The 18,810-nt window shown below is 33.6% G+C and overlaps 1 protein-coding gene across 2 annotated transcripts in view; it reads left to right on the top strand.

The window, feature by feature from the left end:
- The window catches only part of LOC118189843 (1-phosphatidylinositol 4,5-bisphosphate phosphodiesterase classes I and II-like), a 783,373-nt gene that overhangs the window by 478,838 nt on the left and 285,725 nt on the right, over positions 1 to 18,810 (top strand). The window lies entirely within an intron of this gene.

The raw sequence follows: 18,810 nt of genomic DNA on the forward strand, positions 1-18,810 counted from the left end.
AAACATGCAAGGACCTGACTCGGAACAGAGAGCTTACTAAAGCTATGTTCAAAACTGTGGGAAGTAAACAGGATACAGAAGAAGGGTATACAAAACCCTTTATTTTTCTCTATTTTACAATGACTTCCGTACTTCGGAATACACCGACCCGCTACTTGGGGTCAAAACGTAAAAGTATAAAAATAAAACTAAACTCTAATTTACCTTTAGAATAATAAACGTGGAAGATTGGCCTTATATTAACAGGAGGCGTATGTAGTACAGAGAACTGTGAACACTACAATACGTTTAAATTTATCAAGAGGATTAAAACCTCTGGCCTGGAAGGCAAACAGCAACTGCGTAACTTCTAAGGTAAGCGGCCTGCTTCGACTCACTGCTTCCTCTCTCTCGCTTGGCAAAGCGCCACAACTTAAATACTTGGCGTTTGCCAGACAAACTTTGCATAAAAACCTTAACGCTTATAATTCTGGCCGGAAGTAGAAAATAAGAAGTGATAGTAAAGATTTAAAATAAAATAAACGTTAGTAAAACTTAAGATCCTTACAGTATAAGTTAGATTGTAAAGCATTACAAGTAATTTCTTTATTTCTTAAAATTCGAAGTTTTGTTTTGCATATTAATAGTGCTTATGTTTTACCCAGATTCATTTATCGTGAAGTGGTGGAATTCAACTGTTCAGTATTAACGATATCTACATAATTTTTCTCAAATTGCTTCTGTCATTTTTAATGGTTCTCTTATATCTATGAAAATTCAGATTTTTACACTTTGAATCTATTCAAATGTAAAACTACGCCGAAATCTTTAACTGGCAATATAAACTATTGGTTTTGGTAAAATAATCAAGCCTTAGCGGTTTAACGAACTCTGCTTTTCATTTGAGCATTGGCTCACTAACGTAGGCTTTTCATCCAGTCACAATGAAAACACTTATTTAAATTTTCATTTGTGTCAGGATTCTTACATATATTCTTCATTTACTGTTATGCACACCATACTTCTGCATTGGACCATTCTTCTTACAGTTTATTTTCCTCTTAAAATTAACTGGCATTCACAGATTGAGTAGGTTCAGGTGCTTTCAGTCAGTGGCAGACGTACAGATAACGAGATTTAAGGCGGAAATCTTGTTACAGACCCATTTATTGGAATAATCATCATAGAAGATGTCAACACAAATATATAATTAACACTCATTTAATTAAAATTAAATAGTTAAAATAGTTTGGAAAAACGTAAATCATAACTTACATTTATCAGGACTACTGTTTCTTCTAATTGCTTTTGCAAACATAGTGCTGAGAAGAACAGGGAGTTTACTTTAAACTGTGTTCGTGCAAGTGTATAAGATACGACACAAATGGGAAGAGTTTAATTACCCTTTATTCTTCAGAGTTTAAAGCTCTTCCCGCACTTCGGGATACAAAAACCAGTACTTATGGTCCGAAACGTAAAAATAAGAATTACAAACTAACTAAATTAAATAAGAACTAAATTCAGAGATTTTACAGAGACTAGTAACGTAAAGTTTGACCTTTTAAACTTTACGTATGTAGAGAACAGAATGCGGGGACTACAGTACGTCTTCAAGTATCAAAGAGAACTAAGTTCTGGTCTCAAAGGCAGACAAGAACTGACTGAAAAGCCCGCGCGAGGTAAAGTAGCGAGAATTCTCTCTCTTTCCCTTGGCTAAAAGCCACAACTTAAATACTTAGCAGTTTGCAAGATCAATTTGCATAACTAAATCTGTGCTACCACGTCTTTTACTTACGGTGAAATGCAGGCAAGAGCTAATAGTGACATAAATAGTACTATGCGGAAAATAATTCACCAGACTCATTCTCTGGCTGTGATGTTAGAAAAATCTACTCACCAGCTTCTGTAGAGCTTCAATTACCTGCTCCTCAAAAGGAGCTCCTCCATTGGCTTCATCTTGAGCCCCTTTCCAAAGCTGTATCATTTGCAGCGCAAGTAGAATTTTAGCATTTGCAGCAACCATCCAACGAACTTAAATTAAATGTAAACTGTTTGTCTTTTTCATGTATAGCAGTTCTGCAACTAAACTCTGAACATTTTTCCCAAGTGAAGTGAACTGATTCTTCTGAGTTAGTCTTCCTCGTGCCTGTGATGTTATCGCTAGCGTGAAGAAACGCGGCGTGATATGTTTTGGTAGCATGTTCTTTTCTTTCGCTATGTAATTGAAAATAAATGAGATTAATTGAATAAGTTTAGCTTATTTGTGCATATGCGGAACCAACCTGCCGTAATTGGTGACCTATGGACGAAAAATAAATTAAGTTAATTGGTCACATGCTTTGCTAAGCCTTGCTGTGTTAAGCCTATCCCACTGTGGCGACTTCGCTTTTTTGGATAATCACGATTATTTTATTTCTGCTCTCCGGAACTATTTCCACATACTAGCGATGCCTCCACCCGATCAGCAGAGCCAAGTATCGAAAGTTGCACTTCGCATTCCACCTTTCTGGAAGGCTAACGTGCGGTTGTGGATCGCACATTGTGGCAATGTCTTCATTTACAGCGGAATTACAAGTGATGAAACGAAATTTTCTGCTCTTATAGCGAATATAGATGCGGAAACTCGGTCACATGTCTCGGATATCGTACTAAACTCTCCGGACTCTGACAAATATAAAAAACTGTCTGAGAGGCTCATCAGTGAATTTGAAGATTCTGAACACCAGAAAATTAAAAAACTCCTCACTGAACTTCAGTTGGGGGATGAACGGCCTAGTCATCTCCTACGGAAAATGAAAGAGCTATCTGGGAAACAGCTAAACGATTACTTTTTGCAAAATTTATGGATGCAACGGATGCCAGCACATATCCAAACAATTTTGTCTGCTTTTTCTGAAACACTTGATCAGCTAGTAATTATAGCTGTTCAAGTTGCTTGTTCAACCTAGCGCAATCTGTGCTATTTCTGGAGCTGGAATGTCCTTGGATTCCAATGGCATCACAACTGAAACCCTCGCCCAGATAGAAGAACTTACACACCAAGTTTCTGAACTTTCCCGTGCTCGGACGACAACTAGGTTCCGGAGTCACTCTATCATAACCGTTTTGGTGATAAGGCACGCAAATGTGCTAAGCCTTGCGCGTATCAACAGCCAAAAAAAACCTCTAACTCCCGTCATAGCTGGGATGACGGAAGTATCCAAAAAGCCCTGTCGGTTATTTCTTAACGCAGGAAGACTGACCAAAAATTTTTGATTGATTCTGGTAGTCAGATCTCAGTGTTACCTCCTTCCCCTAAAGATAAGAGAAACTATTGTGAAACATTTGCTCTTTTTGTTGCCAACAATTCGAAAAATCCTGCATATGGATTTGTGCACAGACAGTTGGACTTGGGTCTCCGGAAACCCTTCTCATGGACATTTCTGATTGCTGATGTAACTTCTCCTATCATCGGTGCTGACTTTTTGAAACATTTTAATCGTCTTGTTGATTTGAAACGGTAGTGTCTTAGAAATCCTGAAACTTTATTGTTTACTTATAGCAATGTTGCTCACAAAATCCAACCTTCTATTGTCACTGTTTCTGTTAATTCAGATTATGAATCCTTGCTTTCTGAGTTTCCAGATATAACAAATCCTACTCTAATTAAGCAGACTGTTCCTCATAATACAGTGCATCATATCTTGACCCGTGGACCACCTGTGACTTCTAAACCAAGACAACTCCATCCCAAGCTGCACGAAGCAGTGAAATCTGAGTTCGAATTGCTTCTGGATCAAGGGATAATCCATCCTTCCAAGAATCCATGGAGTTCACCATTGCATGTCGTCCCTAAGCAGGATTCTGTAGTTCGTCCGGTTGGAGATTACCGCAAGCTGAATTCTGTTACTGAATTTGATAGTTATCCAATTCCATACTTTAAGTTAAATGTTTCAAAATGTGTGTTTGGTGTCACTGAACTGGAGTTTCTTCGTCACCATATAAGCCCGGAAAGTGTGAAACCCTTGCAAAATAAAGTCCAAGCAGTCCTAGATTTTAAGTTGCCTGAAACTATTGGTAATTTGTGGCCAGTAGTTAATTTAAGTTTCTAGACCTAATTAATTTCTATCGTAGGTTTTTGCCCCATGCAACAGACAACCAGGCCTTGTTAAGCGACGTTTTAAAGGAATCTTTTGGCAAGAAAAATTCGAAGAAACCAATTATTTGGACTCCGCTTGCAACTGAGGCTTTTAACAAATGCAAACAAGCACTAGCTGATGCCACGTTACTTGCCCATCCTTCTCCAAGTGCCCCACTTGCTTTGCACGTAGATGCATCTGATCATGCCATTGGTGGTGCATTGCATCAGGTTGTGGACTCCAAATTGCAGCCCTTAATTTTTTTTCTCGAGGAAACTCAGTACAGTAGAAACTCGTTACGGTGCTTATGACTGGGAGCTCCTTGCTACTTATGCATCCATTCACCATTTCAGACATATGTTGGAGGCTAGAGAGTTTGTCCTCTTTACCGATTATAAGCCTCTGATCTAGTGCTCTCCACGCCAGGTGAGGCATTTAGATTTCATCTCGCAAATCCCAATTAACATACAGCACATTCCAGGGCCTGAGAATATTCCTGCAGTAACACTTCTTGTATCAGTTGATTATTCTAAAATACTTACAGCACGAACATTGGATGATGAGTTGAAATCCTTACTGTCATCAGACACATCCCTACAGATAAAAAAATTACTGTCCCGGAATCAAACAGTGATTTATTCTGTAATGTATCGACTGGCAGAGTTCGTTCCTATGCCCCAACACAGTTTCGCCAGGATGCTTTTGCCTCATTACACAACATGTCTTACCCTGGTGTACGCAGAACACAACACATCATGCGGTCACGATTTGTCTGGCCTAAAAAGTTATCGGATATAACTGAAGGGACCAAATGTTCCATACCATGTCAACATTTGAAACAAGTATAAAATTCATCGGCATACAAAAGCACCTTTGGCAAGTTTTATCGAGCCTTCCCAAAGACTTGACCATGTTCATTTGTACTTTATAGGCCCTCTCCCTCCCTCAAATGGTTATTCTTACTGCTTGACTTTAATTGACCGTTTCTCTCGATGGCCAGAAGATCAACACTCAAGGATATCTCTGCTGAAACTGTTGCAGAAGCATTTTTCACATGTTTGGTCTCCAGGTATGGAGTGCCCTCTACTGTGACAACTGACCAAGGACGCCAGTTTGAAGCTTCACGTTTTCGCTCTCTCACTCATCACTTGGGAATTCAGAGACCAGGACGACTAGTTACTACCCCAGTCGAATGGGTTAATAGAGGAATTGTATCGACCTCTTAAGACTGCTATCACGTGCCATGCCACTGAGCGGACTGAAGAGCGGTGGACTGGGATCTTTCTTGGTTTTCGAGCTGCTTTGAAAGAAGATTTGGGTTGCTCACCAGCAGATTTGGTTTTTGGCACCGCCATTCGTCTGCCTGGAGAGTGTTCCTGGTTCCTGCTCAACAACCGGGTGACCCCACAAATTTTGTCAGCCACTTACGTGCACATATGCAAATACTTCGCCCAATACCACCCAAGAACCATGGTGATAGCAAAACCTTTATACACCGTGATTTAGCCACAGCTACCCATGTTTTTCTTCGTCATGATATGGTGAGAGGACCACTTCAACCTCCTTAAGATAGACCGTTTTTAGTTACTCGTAGAACAGAGAAGGTCTTTTACCTAGACATAAATGGCAAAACTGTACCTGTATCCATTCACCGTGTAAAACAAGCTTATTTTCTGAACGGGGATAAACCTATCGCTCCACCACCAACTTCATCTCTCCGTTTGCAGGGCACTGTGGTACATAATTTGCCAATTAACCCAGATACTCCATAAATGATTGTCCATCTGATATCACAACTTCAGAACTGCCTGCAACAAAGGTGCAAACCAAGACAACACGTTCTGGGTGTCGTGTTCATTTCCCTGTAAGATATCGTTGACACTGGGAGGGGAGTATGCAGCAATAATGTAACGAACTTTTAACTCTCTGAAATCCAGACCCTTCGCTAACTTGTATCCTCAAAATACCGTACCGCCCGAAATAGTTTTCCAGTTTCACAGCAATTTGAAGTTTTCCAATGACATCCTTTGTACTTTCTAAGAAAGATTCCATTAGCCTTTGACCCCGTTCTTTATAAAACTATTCTGAAGGTCAGACTTACAAGCCTCTCTGGATTTGTTTATGATCACGGCTGAGATTTTGTTTATTTTCATTATTTTTATAGGAAGGAATAAATTGCTTAAAAATAAATATAATCCTTAAATTTTTAAACTGCTCTTTTATTGCTGTTTAAAGCTTAAAAGCAAACTGTACCACAAAAGAATCAACAACGAAATGTCAAAAGATAAGAAACATCTTATGACAAGCTATCTGCAGTAAACTGATACAATGCATTTGGGGAAACTGTACCTGCTACTGCATATCTTAGAAGGAGGGAAGAAAACAAGATTACAATCTCGGCCGTTTTCGGGCGGTTCTGGTTGTTTCAATGTAGGGCTGTGTGAGGCGGATTGGATGTGAAGGAGTTAAATTAAATGTTAAATGTTTGTCTTTTTCATGTATAGCAGTGCTTCAACTAAACTCTGAACATTTTTCCCAGATGAAGTGAACTGATTCTTGTGAGTTAGTCTTCCTCGTGCCTGTGCTCTTATCGCTAGCGTGCAGAACATGCTACCAAAACGCGACGTGATATGTTTTGGTAGCATGTTCTTTTCTTTCGCTATGTAATTGAAAATAAATGTGATTAATAAGTTTAGCTTATTTGTGCATATGCAGAACCAACTTGCTGTACATTCTTCTGTTAATATTTATTTCTTTGATATAATCAATATATCATAAATAATGGACGTTTTTGAAAGGGAACTATAGTAAACGATTATCCACTATTATATTTAATTTTTTTAAGATTAAAACAGGCCTATGATGATTATCTCATTTTATCTTTTGTTGTAATTTTTTATTTTTAACTACCCTATCCCATATAATTAGGGAAGGAGGTGAGTTAATGAGAACAGATTTTTGTTATCAAATATAAAGGGGGATTTGAAAGCACATTTATAATATTTCCGTATCAGGTTGCAGATTTGTCTTTTTTATGAGACAAAAATCTAAATCGGGCATGTAAAGAAACATGTATTATTGTAAATAAACTCTGATTTTATAGAAATGCACCTAATGTTATGAGAAATCATTATTAGCCACAACATTTGGAGAAGAAAAACACTGAGGGACGTTGCCAACTGCTGAATTAAGTGCCAGGCCACCTCGAGCATCTCAGATGGCTTCACACCTACGAGGCCTTGTATGGATGTGATAGTTCATTAGCATTGAGTGATTCGTCCTCATTTAAAAAGGAAATTTTACATCTGAAGAAGCCTCAGTTAATGTTGTTTCTGGAAGCAACATATCTGCCTAATATGACTCAATCATGCTCTGACAAATTTAAATATAAGAAATATGGCAACCATTCTATATACTCTATTTTTTCCTCTTCATCTATTTAACAAGGTGTGCAAATTGCAACAATATAGGGCATGGCTAATGTCTGAATCATTGTGAATGACACAGCCTTATCATCATACACCTAGTAAACCTAAAGTTTATCTCTGTCAAAACAATCACATCCCTTCCAGCAAAAAGCTGTTTCCTTGAACTTGCGGATGGCATCTTTTCACTTGATTAGAAGTAGCTGATTTTCTGGTATCATCGGAAAACAAAGCATAGCTCCACTCTTCATGCGCCTCACAGTGTTCTTCAGCTTGTTGTTTGGCGCTTATAGAATTGGAGGTTATTGGGATGTCTAAGTGCATGAAAACAACCTTGCATGCAGTCGTCTGCGAATTAATTGTTTGAATACTTTTCTTTGGATTGCCGTTAAAAGTTACATCAGTGGATTATCTTTATTATTATATTTCAGAATGTTAACAATTGATTTGCTGCAGTGTACAATTTACTGTATGTAAATTATATTATGAAGGCTAATAAGTACATTTGGTTTCACTAATTTTTCTCCTAGGTAAGCTTTGAATTAGTTACCAACTGTGAAATTTTACAGCAATGCAGACTAAGAAATTAATGTACATATATTATTCTCCTTCGGCTGGTTAAATTGAAGAGTAGAAAGATTACTTAAATAGTGTTAAAATAATATAACAATGGTGTATTCATTTTCATCAAAGTCTTACCTTAAATTCTAATAGATTTAATTATATAATATATTTCTGTCTTTTAATATCAGTTTCGTTGTTCAAACATGTATTTAAAATCCATTTTTCTTTGGAATAAGGTTTAATGTAATAGTAATTTTGGCCATATATTTCGCTACCTTCGTAAATTATATACTCATTATAATAGAAGTATATAATTTATACATATTATTTGATAATTATAATTAATCTCATATATTATTCGAAATTAATGACTGGATTTCTTACAAGCACAGCCCCAAATCTACTATTTATTAATGATCTCATATAAATGGAGAAAAAATAAAACATCCCAGTTTCAGAAAATTACCGAAATACTTTTGTAGATGTTACGTTTCCGCGATGAAGTGAATCTTTTTCTGGTAGCATGGCTTTGGATATTCAGGCATATTTGTGTTTCCATAGATGTAGTCACAATGACTTTAATGGTTTTTCTCTACAGCTTAGCTTCCCAGATCTTGAATCATACGATTTGTTTCTTTGGAAGCATTAAAAATACTGTATTCCACAGCGATTTCTGTGCTAGAAGCTAGATGATACAGAAGGCTAGATGATTTCAGGAAATTAATATTCCTTCTATGGCTATAAAAACAACGAATAAATTGAAGATCATATTGAAAAAATTCATTATCAGATATTTGTTCCATAACAAACACTGTAATAAATTTGTACTTTGTGTAGGAGTCAGACAAATAAATAGACGGACATTTTGTAACGAATATTTGGAGAGACTCCGTTTTAATTTCCCATACGACAATTTAAACTATATTAGTAAATTTCAAAAATCCACTTATTCGACATATGGATCAACTATTTTGAAGAACGCTATGTATTCCTCAATTTGAATATAAGATCGAACTGTTTTATGACCAAAAACATAAAAGTATTTTTTTGCAATTATATGGATTGCTCTTTTAATTATGCATGCATTATTTTTTAAAATTTTACAAAAATATTGCTATTTGTTTTGCTGCTATTTTATAAGCTTCAAAACATAAAATTCTGTAAATACATATTTTTCTACAATGCTTATTCATTAGCAAGGGAAGATTTAAGTATAAATTTATTGCCGTAAAAAGAAGAGATGAAAGTTTTGATGCACAACTTAGAACTTTGTTGCAACTAGTTGAAACACCTAGTAGTTGCTTGGAGCTGAGGAAGACACCAATCATTACTGTTACGTGCTTGGTGCTCCCCCTAGAAGCGAAAATTTTTATGATCCGGTTCTTTATGGTGATAACTTTATTCCCGGTTTCCGCGGCATAAGTGGTCGCTCCGTTTCGCGCCAGTTATCGAACCTTCTCTCTTCACGACAGGAATCGATGAATTTCCTTGACGTCACAGTGACGTCAGGAGCACGCGCTCTCTCGTCCGCGAAGTGATATAATATATCAGCCAGCGGCCATTTTAGTTCTCAATGAAAAGCCCTGCCATTGAAAAGTAGGATTTCAGCACAATGGGAAGTATGGAGGAAATCAGATATAAATAATTTAAGCTATTTCTGAGCACTATTACTTTTGAAACCTAGATGGAAATTCAGAAAGCATTTGACACGTTTTCAGCAGAAATAACGTTGTAATATTATAATGAAATGTGTCTATTAACACGTACAAACCTAAAAGTTTACAATATGTCGTTTCATGCATGTTTATAGTTGAGAAAACACAGGACCAGTACAGCGAATTCTATAAAACCAAACACTCAAATTCTGCTTCAAGAGCAAAAATATTAACTAATCAATATAATTAATACAAAACTATCGTTTTCTTCAAAATTCATCCTTTAAAAACAAGAAAAAAAGGAACCGTAAAAGTAAATGAAAGCATTTTTAATAAATGCAGGCTGAAGAATCTTTGAACTTTATTTGGTCAATATGCCGAGAAAGATTTTGCGGATCATGTATTATTTATTTGTAATAATTGAAAATTTTCTTTATATTAAGAGCAAATTCTTTATATTCAGAGCAAAATTTCCTAAATTTAATTTAAAACCTCTCGTAGAAGTTAAAAGGCATATGCAACTAGAAAAGTTTTATTAGAAGTTAGAAATTTTGTTTCGCTAAAAACTCATATGTTCTAGAGTTAAATCTATACTCACACAAAATTCCATATACTAAATACCGTCGTTTCATACACCTTTTTTTAGTGCTGATATAAGTAATGCGTGCCACAGTATTTTGATAAGATTTATACTCCCAAATTACCTCAATTCATATCGAAAAACAGCTAAATTTTAAGCGCTGGCTTCGTACTATGTTGGGTAAAGTAGTTAAGATTCCTACAAACAAATGTACACTTTATTTTTATTTGTTAAGTCACTTTTATCCCAGATTTCAATACGAATAGCACTTAGAAAAGTAATACAACAGAAATTTTCGTTTACCTCTAGTAAAACTGAGTTATGCTTAGGAAAATGTTTTAACAGATAAAGAAAAATAAAAGCAAATACATAGAGTCAAACATAAACATTATTTAGTTACTTATGGGTGTTTACTTATTGAAGCATCCTGCTTAGATTCTAACTGTAAAATATTCTTTCATATTAACCTATGACAAGTAAAATTTAAGCAAGTAAAGTATAGCGAGTAAAATCTTTAATTTAATTTAATTCACCTATATGTTTTTAATTTCTGTGATTCTCTTGTTTAATTTTTTTTTTATTTTTCTTTCACACTCAATTTTCTTACGGAAAGCTTACGTTCCTAAACTTTTATCATTAATTTTCATTATTATGTTGAGGTAATATTATCAATCTAAACTATGATTTTCCTTTTAAAGAGATCTATGCTTATTTTACGAACTTAAATAAAATTAGCTTTAGCCACATAGGAAATGTGTAGTATATACGGTGAAAGTATTAAACCTTCTAATAAAAAATTTCATTAGTTAAGGAAAGGGAAAAAAATACGTCTATCATCTTTTAGCTGTTATCTCCTGAAGCTTTATTTTTATTTTTTAAATATATAAAAATTATATAATTTCAAATTTCCGTCTTAGTTTAATGATTATCAGTGAAAAGCTATTTCAATCTAACAGTTTAGAGACAATTTAGAGATTTGTAATAAAGGGCGACATAAGTGCATGCGTGCGCATGATGAACTTATGAATTCATAAATGCATTCATGTATGTGGTGTATCTATGTAAAATAAAACAATTAATAAACGAAAGGAGTTCGAATAAATACTTGAACTAGACAAAATATGCAGTTAAAAAGCTAATCGATAATTTGTTGTATTGAATTTACGTTATAAATTATATGTACATTGAATTCCTTTAATTTTTTGCTTGTTTCTCGTACTTTGATGTATAAAGATTCAGCTAACCCAGAAATGTTATAAGAAATTGTGCTGTATTTGCTAAATTTTTCCTGTAGTTAATCTAAAATGTATAAATACACATATTTTCATTTAATTTATTTTCTACAATTATAATAGTATAAAATATATATATAATCAAGAGAAAATAATAAGTCAAAATTAAATTATGAAAAGTGGGCTACCTCTGGGAACACTTAAGTACTCCTATATGTACAAGTATACTTGCCTACACAGTATTTAATAGTGTGAAGGGATTTATATTTATTTTAACTAATAATTTAAAGTTTTATTTGAAACATTCCTATAAGCCTTCATTCCCCTAATTGTCAATGCCAGAACAGTTAAATGTTGTAGCCCGCGTGAGCGAGTGCAAATTTTCTATTTTGAAGGAAATAGTTAAAAGCCGAGTTTCGGTAGGAGAAAGAGAGTGTTAGGTTCTAGCTGCCGTCTCTGCCATAGGTACGTTTGCTCATTGCTGGTTCAAGTGGCTAAATTGCATTTATCTGCTGTCACTAGCTTCAAAGGGGGTTGAAGTTACGGGATCTCGCAGAGCCCTGTAGGCTAGTTTTATCCTTGTTAATATTTCAACTTTTAGTTTCAATTATCTGACTTTCAGTTAACGCCCAAGTAGAGGCAAAGATTCTTAGCGTCGACTTGACGCATTGTAAATTTTAAAGATTTAATATAGGGTACGTGAACCATTCTCCTGGGTAGTTTCCTGCTACTCCAGTATAGAGATAAAAGGTAACCCACCTGGTCTCCACAAGTGTAAGAACACTTTTATAATTTGTAAGAAATGTTTTTTATAAAAAAGTTGAATTATATGTAAAAGATTGTTAAGTGCTGTAAAAAATACCTTTATGATATGCCGTGTAAAAATTCGCAATTAGAATTTATTTCATTCATTTTACCTGCATTATATTATACTCAGTTTAAATTTATGTACAGTCATTTAATGTAAACATACACCTTTCACAATAAATCAATGAAACGGTAGTCTAATATAATAGGAGAGAAATGAAATTATGTGCATGTGTTGAATTCAGAAAGTGGTCTCCAAGGAATACTGGAGTGGAATTATTTGAATGACCTATGCATTATTGCCTTTATTCGAGCAGGCATGTCGCAATGCTTTTAAACCATTAGTATAAGACACTGTTCTTTTAGTGTACAAGTATTGGCTCACGAACCTACAGTCTCACTGTCCATAATTCTTTTCAATTATTAGATGTAACTCGATAAATTAAATCTTTGTGCTTATATTACTGCACAGACAAGGTAAAAGTTTCCTACTTGGATAATGAAATCTTAATGCTAAAATAGAAATTCTCATTCTGACCATATTTTACGATAACTGTTATATGGAAAATCAAATCGTTCAAGAGAAATTTTCAGTACATGTACCGTTAAGAAATGACCAGAAATATATGCTTATAGCCTGCAAGTGTAAACCAGCCCGTGAATTTGGGAATTAATGTACACAAATTAGAGAGAAAATGACACGTTAGAGAAACCGCTGATATGAAATAGTTATTAAAATTCTTTGAATAATTATTGCTGCTAATTAAGGTCCCCTTGCTTTTAAAGCAATGATGTTATTGCTCTCTATCATAAAATCATTCAAGTTTCTTGAAACAAACTGAAACAAGTCATTACATTAGATGATTCATCTGCCTTCAATCCGAGATCTGATACCAGGTCATAAAATCCTGTTCATTCAATATGAGCAAATCTTTACTTACCATTATGTTGGTGAAAAAAATTATGTGCTACAACTTAAATTGCTATTATTGTCTAATACTTTATATTCTAATTTTCTTGGTGCATCAACTGCTGAAAAGCTAAAATGTTTTACACTGTTATTTCACAACGGTTATGTTTCCGAGCAGTTGAACTGTTTGGCTACATGGCGAACTTTTAATTTCTCTTTCACTTAAAGTACAAACATGTCAAAGTATCATAAAACTGCTCTATTAAGATATATTTCCAGTGTCAGACAATACTCGAGTTCCTTGAATTATCAAATATTCCGTAAAACTCACTTCTCTTTCCATTTATTTACAATTGTTTTCATCTGGAATGAAACTTGGTTTTTTAAAACATATGTTTCAATAGATATTTTTTAAACTATTCTACTGTAACTGTAATCACACAATTTTATTATCACCAACGAAAGACATATTTATTAATAAGCATAAGATCATCATGAGGTACTCTTGAAAGTATTTTCAATCTACTGATATTGTGCTGAAATTTGATCTGCAAAATATCTTATATGTGAACTAGCACTCACAAAGACTTCCGAAATAGATTATTTTTACATAAATATAAAAAGTCCAAGAATCTGCTATTCGCACGGTTATTTGGGTAATAATAATTCATATTTTATTTGTTTAGTGTATTTTAAAATTATGAGTCTAGAGGGATTGAAATTTAGAAATCAAAACTGAGGTAATAAATATCATGCTGTAAAATATGTTTAAAACGGATTGTTTATGTGAAATAAGTCCAAATCAGAGTACACTTTTGTGGAATACAATTTTGATTACGTATTTTTATATGTACTGTATGTTTGCGCGCATTTTCATAAAAGCGACTGGATCATTCTGTTATAATAAAACTGGCATGTTAAAGGCATTCTAAAGAAATTAAAGATTATGTGCTGCAACTTAAATTGCTATTATTGTCTAATACTTTGTATTCTAATTTTCTTAGTGTCAGATATTTGGTACGTTTCATGTTTCAAAAGTACTTTGGCATCAGATATATGGTACTCTTCATGTTTCAAAATGTTAACTTTCATTTCTATTTCATGCTAGTTTTGGAAGTTAACTTAGCAATTGCATCATGAATGTAAAGTAAAAAAAAAGACAGAGAGGAAAATAGCGGCAATAAATTTTTATGTGTTATTAAAATAAGTCTTACGCCCACTTCACAAATATTGCGAGATTATTCATATCCTACCTATTTAATATAAATAAATACCCCTAATATATTTAAATAAGTAATATTTCAAGGATGTGGGATTTAGAAATAGCATTAAAATTATTTATCGTGTAACAATTTTCTAGGAACTTCTTTTTCTAATCTCATATACATTAATAGCTTTGCATTGAAATTACATCAGAGATTTTAAGCAATTATAAAAAAATGCTTTATCATAGAATCTTACATATGAGTTATCGATTGAGTATTTATTATTCTGAATTATTTGCTCAATTACAAATTATAAATTTTAAACATAGTTTACATTTTATTTATTGCGCAGCCTTAACACGGTTCTTTTGCATTACGACAACAAATATGGTTATGTATAAAGTATATCTCCCTATATAATTATTAGTCGCCTGACATATTTTGGGGAAAAGTTTGAAAATATAATACCAGTCAAATTAAAAATATTATGTATTCTTATTTATATACAGATTGGTCATTCTGAGCTACCATGCTTTATACGTGTGGGAAATAAAACTATCAACATTGTGGGAAACTATACAAGCCATTAAGGAAATCTCTTGAGGAAGCAATAAAACCATTAACTTTTAAGGCTTCACAGCAACAATAAAATCCTTTTATCATGGTTTTGCATAAATGGGGTTTCTGTAAAACATTTTATGTAGACAGTGAAAAATGCTTTAAATATCTCTGTAAATTTGTAAACTGAACGTATTCTGACCGAAAGCACAGTAACATGTTTAATTTTCTTTCTAAACAGTAGAAAATCAAAGCCAAATAAAAACTGTATGCTTGTTGTAAATTAATATGAAAAAAATTCTTCAACTGCACTAGAGAAATGCCATTATTTATATTTTGGTTAAAGTAAGGATCCTGAGTATCTAGTCAAACTTTAATATAAACTATCAAAGTTCAAAATGCCAAGCTTTTCTGCTCAATAAATACATAGCTTGCCTTTTTAAAATTCCCTTATGAAATGCTTTTCATTAAATCTTAGCTCGGTAAATGAGAAGAAGGAGACCTTTTTTGTTAAAACATTACAGAAATATGAGAAAAAGATGTCATATTCTTTGGAATGTTAATATGATTCAGGTTGTGGCTAAATACTGCATTATGAAAACCAACATTACGTGAAAAACAAATGCACTGTTATTTTGTTAAGTGTAGGATTTAAAATAAAAAAATTCTTATGTAAATAAACTTTTCTTCTTTGTATAAATATAATATTTTCTATTTATTTTAGGTATTTTCTACTAAAATGACAATGCATTTTCTGTGAAATCTGTTTTTCGATTCCCGTTATTTAATTAAGCAGGTTTTTTTAAAAATTTACTTCAGTCTCTGAAAGATTAACACAAATTGCATTAGCTCCGCAGCATTATTCTTTATTTACCAAGTTGTCCCGCCAAACGTCAGTATAACTGCAGAAGTGCACTTTTAGCTACTACCGCTAGGTGATGATATAGCATTTGAGATGTATCTGTGACAAAATTCTATCCCTTTACGTTAAGATATCTCAAGACCGTATGAGACTCCAGAAAACTCACCAGAAATTATTTAAGCTGAGTTGAAATGATTATCTATCTGGGCATATTAAGCTGCCCTGAAAGGCTAGTTACTGAGCTAAGAATTCTACGCTTTTAAGAGCTAGGAGTTATAAGCTATCTGCGAAGTATTAGACACTCAGTTAGGAAGCCAAGCGATTCTTCCACTAGCAAACTCCGAATTTAAAAACCACTGCATGACTTTCCTTAAAGCGGAACTGAATCAAAGGAAGAAAATCTTAAACCTGCATGACAGCTGAAGACAGAGGTAGAAATAAATTTCCCCTTTATTATTATTTGTTTAACGCGCGTTAACTGTTGGGCTGATTAATTGCATTAATCGTGGTTTTCCTGTATTTAATTTCAGTAATCTATGTATTTTGTGATGGAAAAGAATGCCTTTCAAAAACTCAGACCAGCAAAGTTTTGTGTAATATATGATGCCTATTTTTATAAAGAATTTTTAGAAATTCAATGAGTTAAATTATTTTCTTGGAAATAATATTTTTCCCTTAAAATGCACTTAGAAATTATACTTAACTAACATGCTTAAATAATTTGGGATTTACGGAATGGAAACCCACTTCACCTGACTCCATTTTAAAATGCAGGGTGTGTTTCTATTTTTTATACTTTCACTTTTTTTTAGTTTCCTTTTATCTATCCAAGTAATGACCAAAAGTGTCCTTTCTGATGATCTTGTTATTCTGTTGCTTACCTTGCGTCCACAAGGATTTCCTTACTGCTTCGTAAATCGCGTATACTTTTCGAGAAGAACAAGTTGGGATTTGTTTCCAGATAAAGCAATGAATGCAATCTCCACTCAGCTGAGGACACCCCTAATAATATTTACGAGGAGAAGGCAAGGCAATATCTATTTTTATGTTCAAATCCTTATATCAATCCTTGTCAATAAAAGGACTTGAGGCGACTTTTATGTGGTCTGTATAGTAATGTTGTTATTTACCTGCTTGAAAAATGTCAAAGTTTAAATTTTATAAGCGCGAGAAGAATTTCACACTGCGATGAGATACTTACGATATATTGGTTCATGTTAATACCATATTATGTTTTTCATGCAAATCTTTATTTACTTGTGGTTTTACGAGTACAATACATGTTTAACACTCAAACACTTTTTGATTTGTAGAAATATCTAGTTTATAAAAAGTAATTATGAATGAGAATATTTAAATGCATGCTTAGGTTAGAAGGACACAAAGTTAAGACGTAATTAAGACTGAATCTTACTGATTTCTTTGCTCCTGCCGAAGAGGGACCTGAATCTGTTTGCCCTCGAAATCGATTGAGTTCTTGATATAAATTTACGCCTAACTCAAGGTTGTCGTGTTACTGATTTTATGTTTCACTTGGCGTGTTTCTCTTCTGCTTTAAAAAAGAAATATATTAATTAGTGCAGAATTGTTGATTATAAAATCACTACGCTGAACATTCGACCTCTCCCGGAGAAAACCGATCTCCAAACTAACGTTTTCATTTAACTAGAAGGCGCTACTTACTTTTAAGATTGAAGTTTAGGAGGACCAGGAACTAATTTGTTATTTGTTCTTACTGACGCATATAACTTTTAAAAATCTAAATTATTTCTAATCTAGACATCGAATTAAATTTATGTAGGAAAAGGACATCTTAGACATTTGGCGTTTGTTGTTTTAATTATCGCCTATCGCTGTTTAAAGTAATCACAAATATCCTCTCAGAAATATAGAATTTGTTTCTAATTGGCCGTTATTAACTTCTCATAGCAGAGTTCAGTGCGGCATCAAAACTGTAAATATTTGCCTTTCATTAATGTTTAGATAGTTTCTGTTTTATGTATCTAACATAGATAAGCCTCTCAACATTTCAGTCTTTGAAATGAAATGTTCAGTTTAAACTAATTTATTATACGTATGATAGCTAAAATAAATTAGCGAATTTAATTAGTAGATTATGTCATCCATCATAGTTAATGAGATTAAATTAACACCACATTTAGACTGTCGTTACCGAATTTTGGCCTGATACGTTAAAGTCGCGTTATGTATGCGTGGAATAAATTTAAGAATCTGATAGATATTAAATTATAATTATCATTTCGTGATTCTGGATCAGTTTGTGGCTTGAAACTTTTTAATTTAAATACGTAATCTTTAAACACTACATGTGCTTGGAAAAAAAATATTTTTGCTTGCAACTCATTTGAAACTATAAGAATAGGATGATAATGAAAGGAAAGTGTTTCTTTTTAATATTCTTCGGTATCAAAGATTTTGCCATACTAGTGGTCAGATATTTTCGATGTATAACTCATTCTTTTCTAAGTTTGTACGAATGCAATGAAACTTAACCTGTGAATGCCTATGGGTAGCAAATATAAGGTCTTAGGTTCCTCGCGAGCGCCTGGCTGATATTTTGAGGTTCTTTCTATCTAAAGTAAGTTAATATCTAGATCCCGGAATTAAAATTAAAGAATGATGATTTAATAATTCTGCAAGACTTGAGCCTTTTCATTCATTCCCGCTAGACGTCAAATACCAATGACAAATGAGAATGATTAGTGTTTATATCGGAAGTTTCAAGCACTCTAAGATGATATCAGGATCAATTAATGGAATACCTTCAAATTTGTTTAGCGACTTCTGTGAGGTATTTAAGAGAGACACTTCTGAGAAATGTATAAAGTGTGGTATATATTCATGTTTTAAGTATTATTCTTTCTGTTGGCATAAACATTAAAAATATGTCACAT

The sequence above is a fragment of the Stegodyphus dumicola genome, chromosome 1, assembly GCF_044657685.1.
Source record: "Stegodyphus dumicola isolate Sdum_Otavi_A_Nest chromosome 1, ASM4465768v1".
Taxonomy (NCBI): domain Eukaryota; kingdom Metazoa; phylum Arthropoda; class Arachnida; order Araneae; family Eresidae; genus Stegodyphus; species Stegodyphus dumicola.